This window comes from Ovis aries, chromosome 1 (genome assembly GCF_016772045.2).
Source record: "Ovis aries strain OAR_USU_Benz2616 breed Rambouillet chromosome 1, ARS-UI_Ramb_v3.0, whole genome shotgun sequence".
NCBI classification, from domain to species: domain Eukaryota; kingdom Metazoa; phylum Chordata; class Mammalia; order Artiodactyla; family Bovidae; genus Ovis; species Ovis aries.
The window spans coordinates 101,167,790-101,184,331 of NC_056054.1; the positions used below are offsets into that span (position 1 = coordinate 101,167,790).

General features: G+C 43.1%; 1 non-coding gene and 1 pseudogene across 1 annotated transcript; both read right to left on the minus strand.

Annotated features, from left to right (window-relative positions):
* Window positions 1–2,801: 2,801 nt before the first annotated feature.
* On the minus strand, window positions 2,802–3,326 carry LOC101114737 (ferritin light chain-like; annotated as a pseudogene).
* Window positions 3,327–8,678: 5,352 nt separating this feature from the next.
* LOC114111165 (U6 spliceosomal RNA) lies at window positions 8,679–8,782 on the minus strand. The gene has a single exon (XR_003587263.1). It is a non-coding gene; the product is annotated as a U6 spliceosomal RNA (small nuclear RNA).
* Between the last annotated feature and the right edge of the window lie 7,760 nt (window positions 8,783–16,542).

The following is a 16,542-nucleotide window of genomic DNA, read 5'->3' on the forward strand; positions in this document are numbered from 1 at the left end:
GGGGAGAGTGAAAAAGTCGGCTTAAAGCTCAGCATTAAGAAAACTAAGATCGTGGCATCTGGTCCCATCACTTCATGGCAAATAGATGGGGAAACAGTGGAAACAGTGGCTGACTTTATTTTGGGGGCTCTAAAATAACTGTGGATGGTGATTGCAGCCATGAAATTAAAAGATGCTTACTCCTTGGAAGGAAAGTTATGAACAACTTAGCATATTAAAAAGCAGAGACATTACTTTGCCACCAAATGTCCGTCTAGTCAAGGCTATGGTTTTCCTAGTAGTCATGTATGGATGTGAGAGTTGGACTATAAAGAAAGCTGAGCACTGAAGAATTGATTCTTTTGAACTGTGGTGTTGGAGAAGACTCTTGAGAGTTGGACTGCCAGGAGATCCAACCAGTCCATCCTAAAGGAGATCAGTCCTGAGTGTTCACTGGAGGGACTAATGTTGAAGCTGAAACTCCAATACTTTGGCCACCTGATGCAGAGAGCTGACTCATTTGAAAAGATCCTGATGCTGGGAAAGATTGAAGACAGGAGGAGAAGGGGACCACAGAGGATGAGATGGCGGGATGGCATCACCGACACAATTGACATGGGTTTGGGTCGACTCCGGGAGATGGTGATAGACAGGGAGGCCTGGCGTGCTGCAGTCCAGCGCTCTGGTTGCAAGGAGTCGGACACAACCGAGCGACTGAACTGAACTGAACTGATGGAAAGGGAAAATGCTCATGATGTGTGAAATAAAACAAGAAACCTTCAAAGTAGATAATTTTTATTCAAAATGTCTCCTCTGTCAACTGGATTTATAGAAGAATTGTCTATTCTTTTCACTTTTCTGTGCTTTCTGAGTTGAATAAAAAGACTATGTAACTACTTTTGTAATCAGAAAAGCTCACATGTTGTCTTTCAAAAGTAAAATCACCATCACAGCAAAAAGAATAAAATACCTAGTAATAAACCTACCTATGGAGGCAAAAGACCTGTACTTGGAAAGCTATGAGACACTGATGAAAGAAATAAAAGATTCACAGATAGAGAGATATACCATGTTCTTAGATTGGAAGAATCAACATTGTGAAAGTGACTGTACTACTCAAAGCAATCTACACATTCAATGCAATCTTTGTCAAATTACCAATGGCATTCTTCAGAGTCTGGACAAAAATTTTACAATTTATATGGAAACACAAAAGACCCCCAAGAGATAAAGCAATTTTGAGAACTAAATACAGAGCTGGAAGAATCCGTTTCCCTGAGCTTAGACTATTCTATAAAGCTAAGGTAATCAAAACAGTATGGTACTGGCACCAAAACAGAAATATGGATCAATGGAATAGGATAAAAAGTCCAGAGATTAAACCCATGCTCCTATGGTCATCTAAACTATGACAAAAGAGGCAAGAATATACAGTGGAGAAAAGGCAACTTCTTCAGTAAGTGGTGCTAGGAAAACTGGACAGTTAAATGAAAAAGAATCAAGTTAGAACACTCCCTAACACCATACACAAAAATAAACTCGGAATGGATTAAAGTCCTAAATATAAGACCGGACACTATAAAACTCTTAGAGGAAAACATAAGCAGAATACTCTGACATAAATCACAACAAGATATTTTGACCCATCTCCTAGAGTAATAAAATAGAAGCAAAAATGAACAAATAGAATCTAATTAAACTTAAAAGCTTTTGGATAGCAAAAGTAATCATAAACAAAATGAAAATACAGCCCTCAAAATGGGAGAAAATATCTGGAAATGAAACAACCAACAAGGGATTAATCTCCAAAATATACAAACAGTTCATGCAGCTCAATATAAAAAAAAATCACCAAATCATAAAGTGGGCAGAAGATTGAAATAGACATTTTTCCAGAAGACATACAGATGGCTAAGAGACACATGAAAAAGATACTCAATGATCACTAGTTATCAGAGAAATGCAAATCAAAACAACATGAGGTATCACCTCACACTCCTCAGAATGTTTTTGTTGTCCAGTTGCTAATGTTCTGGTCTGTGTGCAGGTTGGAAAAGAATTTCCAGACGTGAGGCAGAATGAGAGAAGAATAAAGTTTATTAGAGTGGGAGGCCCTGTTACAACAGTGGGCTGGCTCAAGGGAGAGCTGAATGCTTTCACAGGCTTGCAGCTGTTTTTTACACCTCAAAACAGAAAATTCCTACTGGAAGGGTGGCATTAGGTGATTGGTTAGGATGCTATAGGGTGGATCGTGGGGTGGGTATTTTACATAATATGGAGTCAAGGAACTGGCCGGTTTAGATCTGGAGGCTTGTGGCAACAGTTGCTATGGGACTTGGTCAATTCTAGAGATTTTTATCCTGTGACTTTGGTACAAGGCTCCACACCTGTGACCTTGGTATAGGGTGCCAGAGCTAAGTTGTGTCTGACTCACTGCAACCCCATGTGCTGCAGCGTGCCAAACTCCTCTGTCCTCCACTGTCTCCCAGAGTTTGCTCAAATTCATGTCCACTGAGTTGGTGATGCTATCTAACCATCTCATTCCATGCCACCCCTTCTCCTTTTATTTATTTGTTGATGCTGCAAAAACCTTTATTGTTTCCATTTGGTCCAAGGCTTAAGAGGGTTCCAGAGTGTTAAGATGCTGCCTAGTGGCTGCAGAGAGGGGGCTTCAGGCAGAAGCCCTGATGGTAGGGGTGTGTGTGTGTGTGTGTGTGTGTGTGTGTGTGTGTGTGGTCAGTCCTGTCTGACTCTTCGCAGCCCCATAGAGTGTAGCCTAATGTTAGGGGGGCTCCTCAAAGGCCGCTGGGCTTCAGAGGCTCCTAGTCATGGTTGAGGGTGAGCCTTTCAAAGAGATATTCACCCAACCCAGCCTGGGGACCAGCTGGTCTGCAGAGGTTGCTCACGTGGTCACCATCTTCTTGATGAATTTCACCTTCTCATCTAGGAAGTGGTTTTCCAGGAAGTCACAGAAGTGGGGGTCTTCACGAGTACAACCCAGACCATGCAGATCCAATATGGTCTGGTTCAGATTCTTCTCTATGAGAAGGGCAGCTTCCAAAGCGCCCTGGGTTTTACCCCACTCATCTTCAGATGATTTCTGCATGTCAAGAAAGAGGGGGAGGCCACTGCACTTGTTTTGCATTTTCAAGAGACTTTCCATGTCCTCACGCTTCTCCTAGGCCACTTTGCAAAAAATTGGGCCACACCCACCAGAGCCACACTGTCGTGGTCAAAACAGAAGCCCAGAGAGAGGTAGGTATAAGAGGCCCACAGATACATGTTGACCAGGTGATGATGGCGGCCTCCACCTTGGTGGAATAATTCTGACAAATCTGGGAGCTCATGGTTGATCAGTAATAAGGAGTGAAGCTCAAAAAATGGTGACTGGTCCTGGTGATCATGGATAGCTGAGTGGCTGATTCCAAAGGCTGCAACTGGAAAAAAAGTTGGAGGGTGGTTGCAGGCTGGAGCAAGGGGGTGTCCTTGGGTCTATTCCTTTCAAGCACTGTTGAAGCAAGAGACAGATCCATGGGACCACTGAGTGCACTTTGCCTCCTCCTTTTAAGGCCTTCAATCTTTTCCAGCATTAGAGTTTTTTTCCAATGGGTCAGCTCTTCCCATCAGGTGGCGAAAGTATTAGAGCTTCAGCTGTAGCATCAGTCCTTATAATGAATATTCAGGGCTGATTTCCTTTAGGACAGATTGGTTTGACCTCCTTGCAGTCCAAGGGACTCTCAAAAGTCTTCTCCAGAACCACAGTTGAAAGCATCAATTCTTTGGCACTCAGCCTTCTTCATGGTCCAACTCTCACATCCATACATGACTACTTTGATTATATGGACCTTTGTCGGCAAAGTGATGTCTCTGCTCTTTAAACATGCTGTCTGGTCATAGCTTTTCTTCCAAGGAGCAAGCATCTTTGAATTTCATGGCTTCAGTCACTGTCTGCAGTGATTTTGAAGCCCAAGAAAAGAAAGCTGTCACTTCTTCCACTTCTTCCCCTTCTACTTGCCTGAAGAGATGGAACCAGATGCCATGATCTTAATTTTTTTCAAGTTGAGTTTCAAGCCAGCTTTTTCACTCTCTTTCACTTTTATCAAGAGGCTCTTCAGTTTCTCTTCATTTTCTGCCATTAGAGTGGTATCATCTGCATATCTAAGGTTACTGATATTTCTCACGGCTATCTCTCCTCAAGATGGCCCTCATCAAGAAATTTATAAAGAATAAATGCTGGAGAAGGTGTGGAGAAAAAGGAGCCCTCCTGCACTGTTGGTGGGAATATATATTGGTGCAGCCATTATGAAGAACAGTATGGAGCTTCCTTAAAAAACTAAAAATACAACGTAAGACCCAGGAATCCCACTCCTAGGCATATACCCAGAAAAACACCAAACATAATTTGAAAAGATATTTGCACCTCAGTATTCAATGCAGCACTATTTACAATAGCCAGGATATAGAAACAACCTAAATGTCCATCACTAGAAGACTGGGTAAAGAAGATATGGCACATAAACACAATGGAATATTACTCAGTCATAAAAAGGAATGGCATTGGGTCATTGGTGGAGACATGGATGGACCTAGACTGGTTCCAAATAGGAAAAGGAGTACGTCAAAGCTGTATATTGTCACCCTGCTTATTTAACTTCTATGCAGAGTACATCATGAGAAACGGTGGACTGGAAGAAGCACAAGCTGGAATCAAGATTGCTGGGAGAAATATCAATAACTTCAGATATGCAGATGACACCACCCTTAAGGCAGAAAGTGAAGAGGAGCTAAAAAGCCTCTTGATGAAAGTGAAAGAGGAGAGTGAAAAAGGTGGCTTAAAGCTCAACATTCAGAAAACGAAGATCGTGACATCCGGTCCCATCACTTCATGGGAAATAGAAGGGGAAACAGTGGAAACAGTGTCAGACTTTATTTTGAGGGGCTCCACAATCACTGCAGATGGTGACTGCAGCCATGAAATTAAAAGACGCTTACTCCTTGGAAGAAAAGTTATGACCAACCGATATAGCATATTCAAAAGTGGAGACATTACTTTGCCGACTAAGGGCCGTCTAGTCAAGGCTATGGTATTTCCTGTGGTCATGTACGGATGTGAGAGTTGGACTGTGAAGAAGGCTGAGCGCTAAAAAATTGATGCTTTTGAACTGTGGTGTTGGAGAAGACTCTTGAGAGTCCCTTGGACTGCAAGGAGATCCAACCAGTCCATTCGGAAGGAGATCAACCCTGGGATTTCTTTGGAGGGAATAATGCTAAAGCTGAAGCTCCAGTACTTTGGCCACCTCGTGCAACGAGTTGACTCATTGGAAAAGACTCTGATGCTGGGAGGGATTGGGGGCAGGAGGAGAAGGGGACGACCGAGGATGAGATGGCTGGATGGCATCACGGACTCGATGGACGCGAGTCTGAGTGAGCTCCGGGAATTGGTGATGGACAGGGAGGCCTGGCGTGCTGCGATTCATGGGGTCGCAAAGAGTCGGACACGACTGAGTGACTGAACTGAACTGAACAGAGTGTATCATATAGAGTGACGTCATATAGTTTAATAAAGGATATTTTTCCTCAGATTTTATTTTATAAGGCAATGTCATATTTTGACAAATAATTGTGAGATATTCTTTTATTGATCTTCCTGAGAGTAGAATGGAGATAAAATATGAATCATGCCCAAGGCCCTTATCTGATAAGATAGAGAAATCAGAGCAATATGTCAAATGAGCTAAGACTATAATGATGAAACAACAGAATGAGGTACTGTTGAATCTACAACACTTTATGTACCTCAGAGTAAGGAGGAAAATACTTTCCTATCCTAAGAGGACAAATTTGATGCAAAATAAATTATTATAATGTGAAAGCACATTGCATGTTAGGCTTCCCCGGTGCCTCAGACTGTAAAGAATCTGCCTGCCAAGGAAGGAGACCCAGGTTTGATCCCTGGGTCAGGAAGATCCCCTGGAGCAGGAAATGGTAACCCACTGCAGTACTCTTGCCTGGAAAATTTCATGGACAGAGGAGCCTGGTGGGCTGCAGTCCCAGGGGCTACAGAGCTGGACATGACTGAGTGATAACACACAGAGTATTTTAATGTGAAAGCACAGTAGAGTTATCCAAGATGTATTTTTCTAGTAGATTCCATTAGGACGCCTGACAATCGCAGGGGGACTCAGTCAGATGTCACTTCTAGTTCTCAGAGACATACTCGTTCAGTACATCTTGGGCATAATTAATCTGTATTTTTAATCAGCACCTCAGGTAAAACTGACTTAAGTTGTTAAGACTATTTTCATATTGTGTGAGAGAGGAATGGATAATTTATGCAATTCTTCCTCTTTGTGTTTGGCTGCACAGCCTTCAGGATCTTAGTTCCCCAACTAGAGATTGAACAGGGGTCTTTAGCAGTGAAAGGGCGGAGTCCTAACCACAGGATTGCCAAGGAATTCTCTATACACGTTTTTTTTCAGTCTTCTAATAGATGCCTTTAGGGCCTCCCAAGTGGCTCTAGTGGTAAAGAATCCGCCTGCCAATGCAGGAGACATAAGAGGCGCAGGTTTGATCCCTGGATTGGGAAGATTCCCTGGAGGAGGGCACAGCAGCCCACATCAGTATTCTTGCCTAGAGAATCCCATGGACAGAGAAGCCTGGTGGGCTACAATCCATAGTGTTGTAAAGACTGCAGCTTTTACAAGCTTTTAACGTACATAGAGAGAGACCTCCATGAAATGCTATAACAGATGTAGAAATTTGCTGCATCTTTTGAGAGAGAGAGGAAAAAAACTAAACCCACAACTCATCAGAAACAAAATAAACCTCTCCAACCCACTGCTTTTAGGAAATATCACTTTTTATCATAATTTTATCATAAATTTTGGTAATAAAATCAGTTCACTTAGTATAGTTTTTAAAATAAAAGATTAGGATTTAGCCCTTTTCTCGATATGTAATGCTCCTCTCCTCTTCCAATAGGAGACAATATTTTTTGGATAAATTGGTATTTATGGTTTTTATAATAATGATTTTGTAAGGTTTGTTTTTGTTGTTGATTAGTTGTTAAGTTGTCCAATTCTTTTGCAACCCCACCAGGCTTCTCTGTCCATGGTATTTCCCAGGCAAGAATACTGGAGTGGGTTGCCATTTCCTTCTGCAGGGAATCTTCCCAACCCAGGGATCAAACCTGTGTTTCCTGCATTAGTAGTCAGATTCTTTGCCACTGAGCCATCAGGGAAATTTGTTTACTATTAAGCCTCTATTAAATCTGCCTTTTATGCATATTTTTGTTTTTCCCAGAATTTATAACTGCCTTGGGCTTTTTTGTTTCTTTGCTTTGTTTTCATTCCCTCTGTTAGAAGTGTAAACCTTTCAAATTGGTCAAAGTAGGTAGCTTGATGACCTTGTGTGATGGCCTTCCCTTCTAATCTGGCTGGTTGCATGAGGCCTGCAGCAAGATTGTCCTGATTCTTCCCTACGCCTTCACCCAGGGAATCCCATTGCCTGCCTTCTCTGTGGCTCCTCTGTTTCCTAGATGCCATGTTCTGATTCTCCCTGGTCTTCTGCTCTGTTTCAGTGGAATTCTTCATCCACAAGCTTCCTGAGGAAGGGAGCCCAGAAAACAAATTTCCTGTCTTCGCATGCCTGAAAATATCTTGGTAGAGTATAGAATTTTAGATTAAAAATAATGTTTTTAGAATTTTGAAGGCATTGTCCCATTTTTTTCTAGTTTTTAGGAATATTATTAAATCCAGTGTCATTCTGAGTATGCAACTATCTTTTGTACACATCCTGATTTTTCTCTCTGGATGACTTTACAGATTGCTCTTAATATTTACTCTGAAATTTGATAATGAAAAACCTTTGGGTGTTTGATTAAAAGAATTTTTTTTGTTTCCTTGTTTTTTTAATTTAATGTGCTGGTAATTTCATGGGTCCTTTCAAGCTATAAACTCATGTCCTTCAGGGTAGGAAATTGTTATTGAATTATTTCTTTAATGATTTTCCTACTGACTATTTCTTCTCACTTTCTAAAACCAGATACTCTGTCTTCTAGACTGAATTTCTAATTTTCTTACACTTATTTTATATTTTCTATTTCTTTGTATTTTTATTCTATCCTCCAGGATATTTCTTCAACTTTGTTGTTTAGTCTCTGAGTACGGCTCTTGCGACCCCATGAACTGTAGCCCACCAGGCTCCCCTGTCCATGGGATTTCCCAGACAAGAATACTAGAGTGGGTTGCCATTTCCTTCTGCAGGGAATCTTCCCGACCCAGGGATCAAACCCACACATCCTGCAGTAGCAGGCAGATTCTTTACCACTGAGCCACCAGGAAAGCTTCAACTTTGTCTCAGAATTCTTTTTATTAAATTACAAACTTCCATTTATATATATATTTTTCTTTTCTCTTTGGCCATACCCCATGGCTTGTGGGATTTTAGTTCCCTAACCAGGGATCCAACTGGCGCCCCCTCCAGTGGAAGGGTAGAGTCTTCACCATTAGACCAATGGGGAAGTCCCTCACTTCATTTTTTGGGGGGGTATGGGGGGGTTGAATATGTATTTATTTTTAACTGATCACTTCGAATTTTTAATTTCCAGAAAGTCTTTTCTTTTTTAAAAAACTATATTAAAGTATAACTGATTTATTATATTGTGTTTCAGGTGTACAGCACAGTAAATCAATTATACAGAAAGCATGAAACGCTTCATGAATTTGCATGTCAGCCTTGTGCAGGGGCCATGCTAATCTCTGTATTGTTCCGACTTTAATATATGTGCTGTAGAAGCCAGGACAAGTCTTTATTGCTTTCTGAATGTTTCTTTTAATAATAGCATCCATTCTTTTGTCACGGGTGCAATGTTTTCTGTTGATTCCTGATGATATTAATTGCAGTTTGGAGGACATTTCCTTCTGGTCTCCTCATTATATGTTACACTCCAGGTTCCTTTTCTTTTGGCTTCTGTCTTTTATGCATGAGGCTTGTGAACTTGGGTTGTCTGTTCCAATTCAGGCATGAGGTCCAAAGCTGCTGATTAGAAGCCCAGTGCAGGGGCCAGAGGTGGTCAGCTGGGGCTGACTCACTGTGGGGTGGGTGAGGGAGGCATCAGTCTTCTAGTGCCTGCAGGTTTTTTCCTGTGTCAGTCATCATCCCCAGAAGAAATTTTCAGTCCTCTTGCCTCTACTGCCGGAGGACTAAACATTTTCAATTTTTAAAATCTTTACAAGTCTTAAGACTCCAATTATTTCATGCCTTTTTGGTTTTCCTCTCTCTACCTCACGAGTAGAATGGAAAATATTCAAACTTAAGGATTTAAAACCTTACACATGAGACGTTCCAATTTTCAAAATTACGTCTCTCATTGTCTCTAGTCTTCTCCTTGAGCTTTGATGCTTTTTAATTTCCGTACTCTCCTTTCGATGTGATTTCTGGATGGAGCAGAGATAAATGGGTGTGCTCAGTCCACCATGTTTAACCAGGGGGTCCTACTTCCCCAAGTCTTAATTACTTTGTTTCTCTAACTCATGAGGTGGCTGTAAAAATTAAAAGTTGCAGTGCACGTGTAAGAGGATGTTCGAAGAGATTTTTCTTGTTGTCTTAGAGTTTGAGCTGAGTCCTCAGGGAAAGAAGAGCATGTGGGTTCCCCACATGGTAGAGAAAGACTTTGCTGGACAGACAAAAGAGGACGACTCCTCTAACAGTGATGGTCCCTCATCGTCATCTTCGGCCTCTATAAATGAGACTCTTGCCAAGGGAATGAAGTGTTGTGGAGATGGAGTTGTCGGTCTGTTCTATAGAGCTTCGTTATCATCCCTACTTCATCCTTAGGAAGGTGAGCAGAAGCTACAGACCAGGTAAGGAGAGTACCATGAGACTGGGGGTGCCTGCAGGAAAATCACTCCTTGACTGGATAATTCTTGGGTAGCAGAATTATTATCCCAGTGCTGCAAAAGAGCACAAGCAAAGCACTGTGAGAGAGGGTTTTTTTTAAAAATTAATTAATTAATTAGGCTGTGCTGTCTTAGTTGGGGCACTCGGGATCTTCAATCTTCGTTGCGGCATGCAGGCTCTTTTTTAGTCGCTGCATGCTGGATCTTTAGTTGTGGCATGTAAGATCTGGTCTCCAAAGAGGGATCAAACCCGGGCCCCCTGTCAGAGAATTTTGGAAAAACTTGACGTGAGTTTACTGGCATTTGGGAGATGCATATGAACATAGGGATAAGTATCTGCTGATGGTTTGGTGAACAGGGCATGTTAGGGAATGACTGGAGCCCAGACCAGGAGTGGCAGTGCTCGAGAGTAGCCTGTACTTCTGGCACCTGGCATGATAAGGATGTGGAAGTTTCTCATGGGCCAGGAGGACATCATGGAGAGTACCTAGGTTTTAACCATATAGATGGGGCTCTGTCCAAGAGAGATCCCTGCAGGGCAAGAAGACTCTAATGGCAAGGAACAGTGAAGAAGCTCAGGATGCTCTGCAGGACATCAGTTGGTGATGCACTGTGATACCAAGGGGTGTGGAGGGCCTGTGAGCCTCCTCAAATACCACCCTCCAAGAGAAAGCCAGCACTTAGGCACCTGTCATATGGAAGGTTCTAACAGACCTGGTCATATAAAACTACGCTTTTTCTTTCTCCCGCTGTTCTAAGCCTGGAGAAGTCAGAGGCAGGAAGTGGAGGGAGGGTGAAAGAAGAATGAAGATAAAGGTAGCCCTCTCCCCACTTTGCTGTTTCAGATCTCTGGGCTGTGAGTCTAACTTGAGTTGGGCGGTGGGGAGTGAGCTAGGAATTGAATATAAGATTGAAATTTTTAAAAACAGACTGTTCAAGACTTGTATTCCATGAAAATAACAAGAAAACCATGGGGTGTACTTGAGAAATGTGTTCTAAGGATGGGGAAGTTTGCTGACAGAACAGAGTTGAAGACAGCAGCTGATGGCAGGATGGGATGGGTTCGGGGGGAATTCTTTGTACCTTATCAAACCCAGACAGTTAAATAAATCAGAACCTAAAGTGCTAGGCATTCATTCAATCAATATTTATTGCCAGATTCTATGTAAGTTTCAGGGAATAAAAACAAGAGTGAAGCTAAGAGTCCCTGCTTAGATAATCAAGTGAGGAAGACATTCTGTCTAAGGTAGGAACTGCATTTAGCAGCTAATAATGGAGACCAAAGATAAGATTGAAATTTTACTTTTCTCTTGGGTAAAAAATGTCCAGAGATAGAGGGTCACAGTAGCTCCATTGTCAGCAGAGCCCAGGGTCCTTCTATCTCTTGGTACCACCATTCTCAGACTGTGGTTTTCATTTTTAAGACTTGTGGTCTAAGGTGACTAAAGGGAGCTCCAGCTGTCATATTCTGCATTCCAGCCAGAAATCAGGAGGAAATGGCAAAGGGCAGAAAAGGATCCATATCAGCTTTTTTGCCCCCGTTTAGAAAGCCTTCTTGGGATTTCCCTGGCAGTTTAGCAGTTAAGACTCCGAGTTTGCAATGCAGGAGGCACAGCTTCCATCCATTGTCAGGGAACTAGGATCCCACATGCCGTGTGGTGTAGTAAAAACAAACAGAATAGCCTTCTTGGATGTCTCATCCAACAACTTTGGCTGACATCTCATTGGCCAGAATTTTGTCACATGACCACTCGTAGCTGCAAGGGAATGTGGGAAATATAAGAATTGTTTTCCTGAGGAAGAAGCAGAGAATGGAGTCTAGATAGGTAACCACCAAACTGTGTAGCAGTACATCCCTTTAGCTACTCAGAATCTGTTAAGTTCCTCATGCGGCTGTTTGTGGTTCAGCGAGCTGTAAACCAAAGACAAGTTTTCAGCCCCGAAAACACCTGATATACAAGCAAAACTCTTGTTCAGAAAAGGAAAACACCCAGCAGTCACTGGTCACTGGTCTATTGATGGATTGTATATGTTCTCATCCCTTAAACCGGAATGTGCTAGTGGCTGCTTGGCCAGTAGAGCATAGCAGAAGTAATGCCCTATAGCCTCTGAGGCTGGGCCCTGAAAGGCAAGGCGACTGCTGCCTTGTTTGCTGAGACACTTATGCTGGGACCCCCTAGTCAGCACTCCAACTGCTCTAGGGCCACCAGCTCCACCATCTTGTGAGGAGGCCCACATTTGCCTACATAGAAAGCCATTGAGAAGCCCCAAGAATATATGAAGAAAGTTGAGACGCCCAGTTAGCCCAGAGCTGGTCCAGCTGCAGCTCTGTGACTGTAATCATGTAAGATACCTCGAGTGCCCAGCCAAGCCCTTAGGAGCCAAGGGGACTCTGGGGATAACAAATAATTGTTATTCTGAGCCACTAAATTTTTGGGTGGCAATAGATAACCAGAACAACACTGTGTATTGGATCTCGGGGGCAAGGACCACCTGCCCCAACACAGGAGTAAGTTCCTTGCTTGGTCTGTTTGGTTTCCCCAAGTTCTACCCCCTTGGGAAAATCCTCATTGTTTCCGATGATCCCTTGCTCTGTCCTCATGGAGGTTGTTTTTCATTTTTTTTCCGTACTTGTGTGCACACTCAATCATATCCAACTCTTTGTCACCCTATGGACTGTAGCCCACCAGGCTCCTCTGTCCATGGAATTTCCCAGACAAGAATACTGGAGTGGGTTGCCATTTCCTTCTCCAGGGGATCTTCCCAGACCAGGGAATGAACCTGCGTCTCCTACATCTCCTGCGCTGGCACTCGAATTCTTTACCACTGAGCCAACCTGGGGAGCCTAGCTGCTCAGTCGTGTCCGACTCTTTGTGACCCGTGGATTTTTTTCATGTTTATTTGTATTTACTTATTTCTTAGTTTCAGCACGTGGGATCTTTGATCTTCATTACAGCATGCAGGATTTTTAGCTGTGGCATGTGAACTCTTAGTCGTGACGTGTGGGATCTAGTTCCCTGATTAGGGATCAAACCCAGGCCCTCAGGATTGGGAGTGCAGAGTCTTAGCCACGGGACTCCAGGGAAGTCCCAGGGAAGTCGTTTCTTGTCCTCCATCTCTCATGACCCATCTGAAGTGGGCCTTGTGGGTAACTCTTTCCTTAAGGGCTACACACCTTCGGCAGCTACCTCTAGAGGGAGCCTCTTCTGTGTAAGAGGTTCAGGATGTTTTTGCCAACAGCCATAGCTGCTGTAGGCCAGATGTGGGTTATGTTTGTTTTTGTTAGCATAGTTTCCTGAAATAAATAGTAGGCTTCCAGTCAGTTCTTAAGCATGAGTTACTATGGCCAAAGATCTTAAGTGAGTGCATGCATGCGTTTTCACTTGCTTCAGTTGTGTCTGACTGTTTGCAACCGTGTGGAATGTCGCCTGCCAAGCTCCTCTCTCTATGGGATTCTCCAGGCAAGAATACTGGAGTGGATTGCAGGCCCTCCTCCAGGAGATCTTCCCAACCCAGGGACTGAACCTGAGTCTCCTGCATCTCCTCCACTTCAGGCAGATTCTTTGCTGCTGAGCCACTGGGGAAACCCAAAGATCTTACGTAGCATATTAAACCTTAAAGATCACATTTCGCATGTTGGTTTCTGTGCTCTGACTATCCTCCCTAATTATTTTTCAAGGTTTGAAGGAGAAAATAACACTGCTAATCTGGTCTTTGCTGCGAATTTTGCACCTCTTAACAGTGATCAATGCAAAGAAATAGAGGAAAACAATAGAATGGGAGAAACTAGAAATCTTTTCAAGAAAATTAGAGATACCTAGGGAACATTTCATGCAAAGATGGGCACAATAAAGGACAGAAATGGTATGGACCTAACAGAAGCAGAAGATATTAAAAAGAGGTGGCAAGAATACACAGAAGAACTATACGAGAAAGATCTTCATAACCCAGATAACCATGATGATGTGACCACTCACCTAGAACCAGACATCCTGGAATGTGAAGTGGACCTTAGGAAGCATCATTATGAACAAAGCTAGAGGAGGCGATGGAATTCCAGTTGAGCTATTTCAAATCCTAAAAGATGATGCTATGAAAGTGCTGTATTCAATATGCCAGCAAATTTGGAAAACTCAGCAATGGCCACAGGACTAGAAGAGGTCCGTTTTCATTCCAATCCCAAAGAAAGGCAATGCCAAAAAATGTTCAAACTATGCACAGTTGCACTCATCTCACACGCTAGCAAAGCAATGCTCCAAATTCTCCAAACCAGGCTTCAAGAGTATGTGAACCACAAACTTCCAAATGTTCAAGCTGGATTTAGAAAAGGCAGAGGAATCAGAGATCAAATTGCCAACATCCGTTGGATCATCAAAAAAGCAAGAGACTTCCAGAATAACATCTAGTTCTGCTTTATTGACTATGCTAAAGCCTTTGACTGTGTGGATGACAACAAACTGGAAAGTTCTTAAGCAGATGGGAGTACCAGACCACCTGACCTGCCTCCGGAGAAATCTGTATGCAGGTCAAGAAGCAACAGTTAGAACTGGACTTGGAACAACAGACTGGTTCCAAATCGAGAAAGGAGTACATCAAGGTTGTATATTGTCACCTTCCTTATTTAACTTCTATGCAGAGTACATCATGAGAAATGTTGGGCTGGATGAAGCACAATCTGGAATCAAGATTTCTGGGAGTAATATCAATAACTTTGGATATGCAGATGACACCACCCTTATGGCAGAAAGCAAAGAAGAACTAAAGAGCCTCAAGATGAAAGTGAAAGAGGAGAGTGAAAAAGTTGTCTGAAAACTCAACATTCAGAACACTAAGATCATGGCATCTGGTCCCATCACTTCATGGCAAATAGATGGGGAAACAGTGGAAACAGTGAGAGACTTTATTTTCTTGGGCCCCAAAATCACTGCAGATGGTGAGTGTAGCCATGAAATTAAAAGACACTTGCTCCTTTGAAGAAAAGCTATGACAAACCTAGTCAGCATATTAAAAACTGAGACATTACTTTGGTGACAAAGATCTAGTCAAAGCTATGGTTTTTCTAGTAGTCACATATGGATGTGAGAGTTGGACCATAAAGGAAGCTGAGTGCCAAAGAATTGATGCCTTTGAACTGTGGTGTTGGAGAAGACTCTTGAGACTCCCTTGGACTGCGTGGAGATCCAACCAGTCAGTCCTAAAGGAAATCAGTCCTGAATATTAATTGGAAGGACTGGTGCTGAAGCTGAAGCTGCAATCCTTTGGCCACCTGATGCCAAGAGCCCACTCATTGGAAAAGTCCCTGATGCTGGGAAAGATTAAAGGCAGGAGGTGAAGGGGACAACAGAGGCTGAGATGGTTAGATGTCATCATCAACTCAATGGAGCTGATTTGAGCAAACTCCGAGAGTTGGTGATGGACAGGGAAGCCTGGTGTGCTGCAGTCCATGGGGCCGCAAACAGTCGGACACGACTGAGCGACTGAACTGAACTGAGCATAGGGTGCTTGAGAAAGGGTTGGAATCTGTGTTAGACCTTGGTAGGGTGACTGTTTAGCAGCTACCATTCTGAACTGCTTCCATTTGGAGGGTAGAGAAGCAGTTGACTCTTTCAATCCAGCAGGCTCCATTTAATAAGACTCTCAGTCAACTTTTATATTCGTGATTTTGTGTGTGCCTGAAGTAAAGAGCCCCTTCCTAAGCAGAGTATTATTTCCTTTTTAATGCAGGAGAAGGCAATGGCACCCCACTCTAGTACTCTTTCCTGGAAAATCCCATGGATGGAGGAGCCTGGTGGGCTGCAGTTCATGGCGTCACTATGAGTTGAACACGACTGAGTGACTTCATTTTCACTTTTCACTTTCATGCATTGGAGAAGGAAATGGCAACCCACTCCAGTACTCTTTCCTGGAAAATCCCAGGGACGGGGGAGTCTGGTGGGCTGCAGTTCATGGCGTCACTATGAGTTGAACACGACTGAGCGACTTCACTTTCACTTTTCACTTTCATGCATTGGAGAAGGAAATGGCAACCCACTCCAGTACTCTTGCCTGGAGAATCCCAGGGACGGAGGAGTCTGGTGAGGTGCCGTCTATGGGGTCGCACAGAGTCGGACACGACTGAAGCGACTTAGCAGCAGCAGCAGTGCATATGTGTGTGCATGCTAAGTCATTTCAGTTGTGTCCAGCTCTTTGCAACCTTATGGACTGTGCCCTGCCAGACTCCTCTATCTGAGAGATTCTCCAGGCAGAAATACTGGAGAGGTGGGTTGTCACGCCCTCCTCCTGGGGATCTGCCCAACCCAGGGGTTGAATCCATGTCTCTTAGGTTTTCTGCGTTGGTAGGTGGATTCTTTACACTAGCGCCACCTGGTTTTCAATGTACACATTTTTTGAATTTAAATATTTATTTTTATTTTTATTTATATACTCGGATGTGCCAGGTCTTAGTTGTGGCATGCAGGCTATTTAGTTGTGGCATGTGGGATCTAGTTCCCCAACCAAGAATTGAACCCAGGCCCACTGCATGAGCTCAGAGTCTTAGCCACTGGACCACCAGGAAAGTCCCCCTATATTGTACATTTTAAATATGTACCACTTATTGTATGTCAGTTATACCTCAACAAACCTTTTAAAAATATTGTATGTGTATGCAAAAAGAATATGTGCC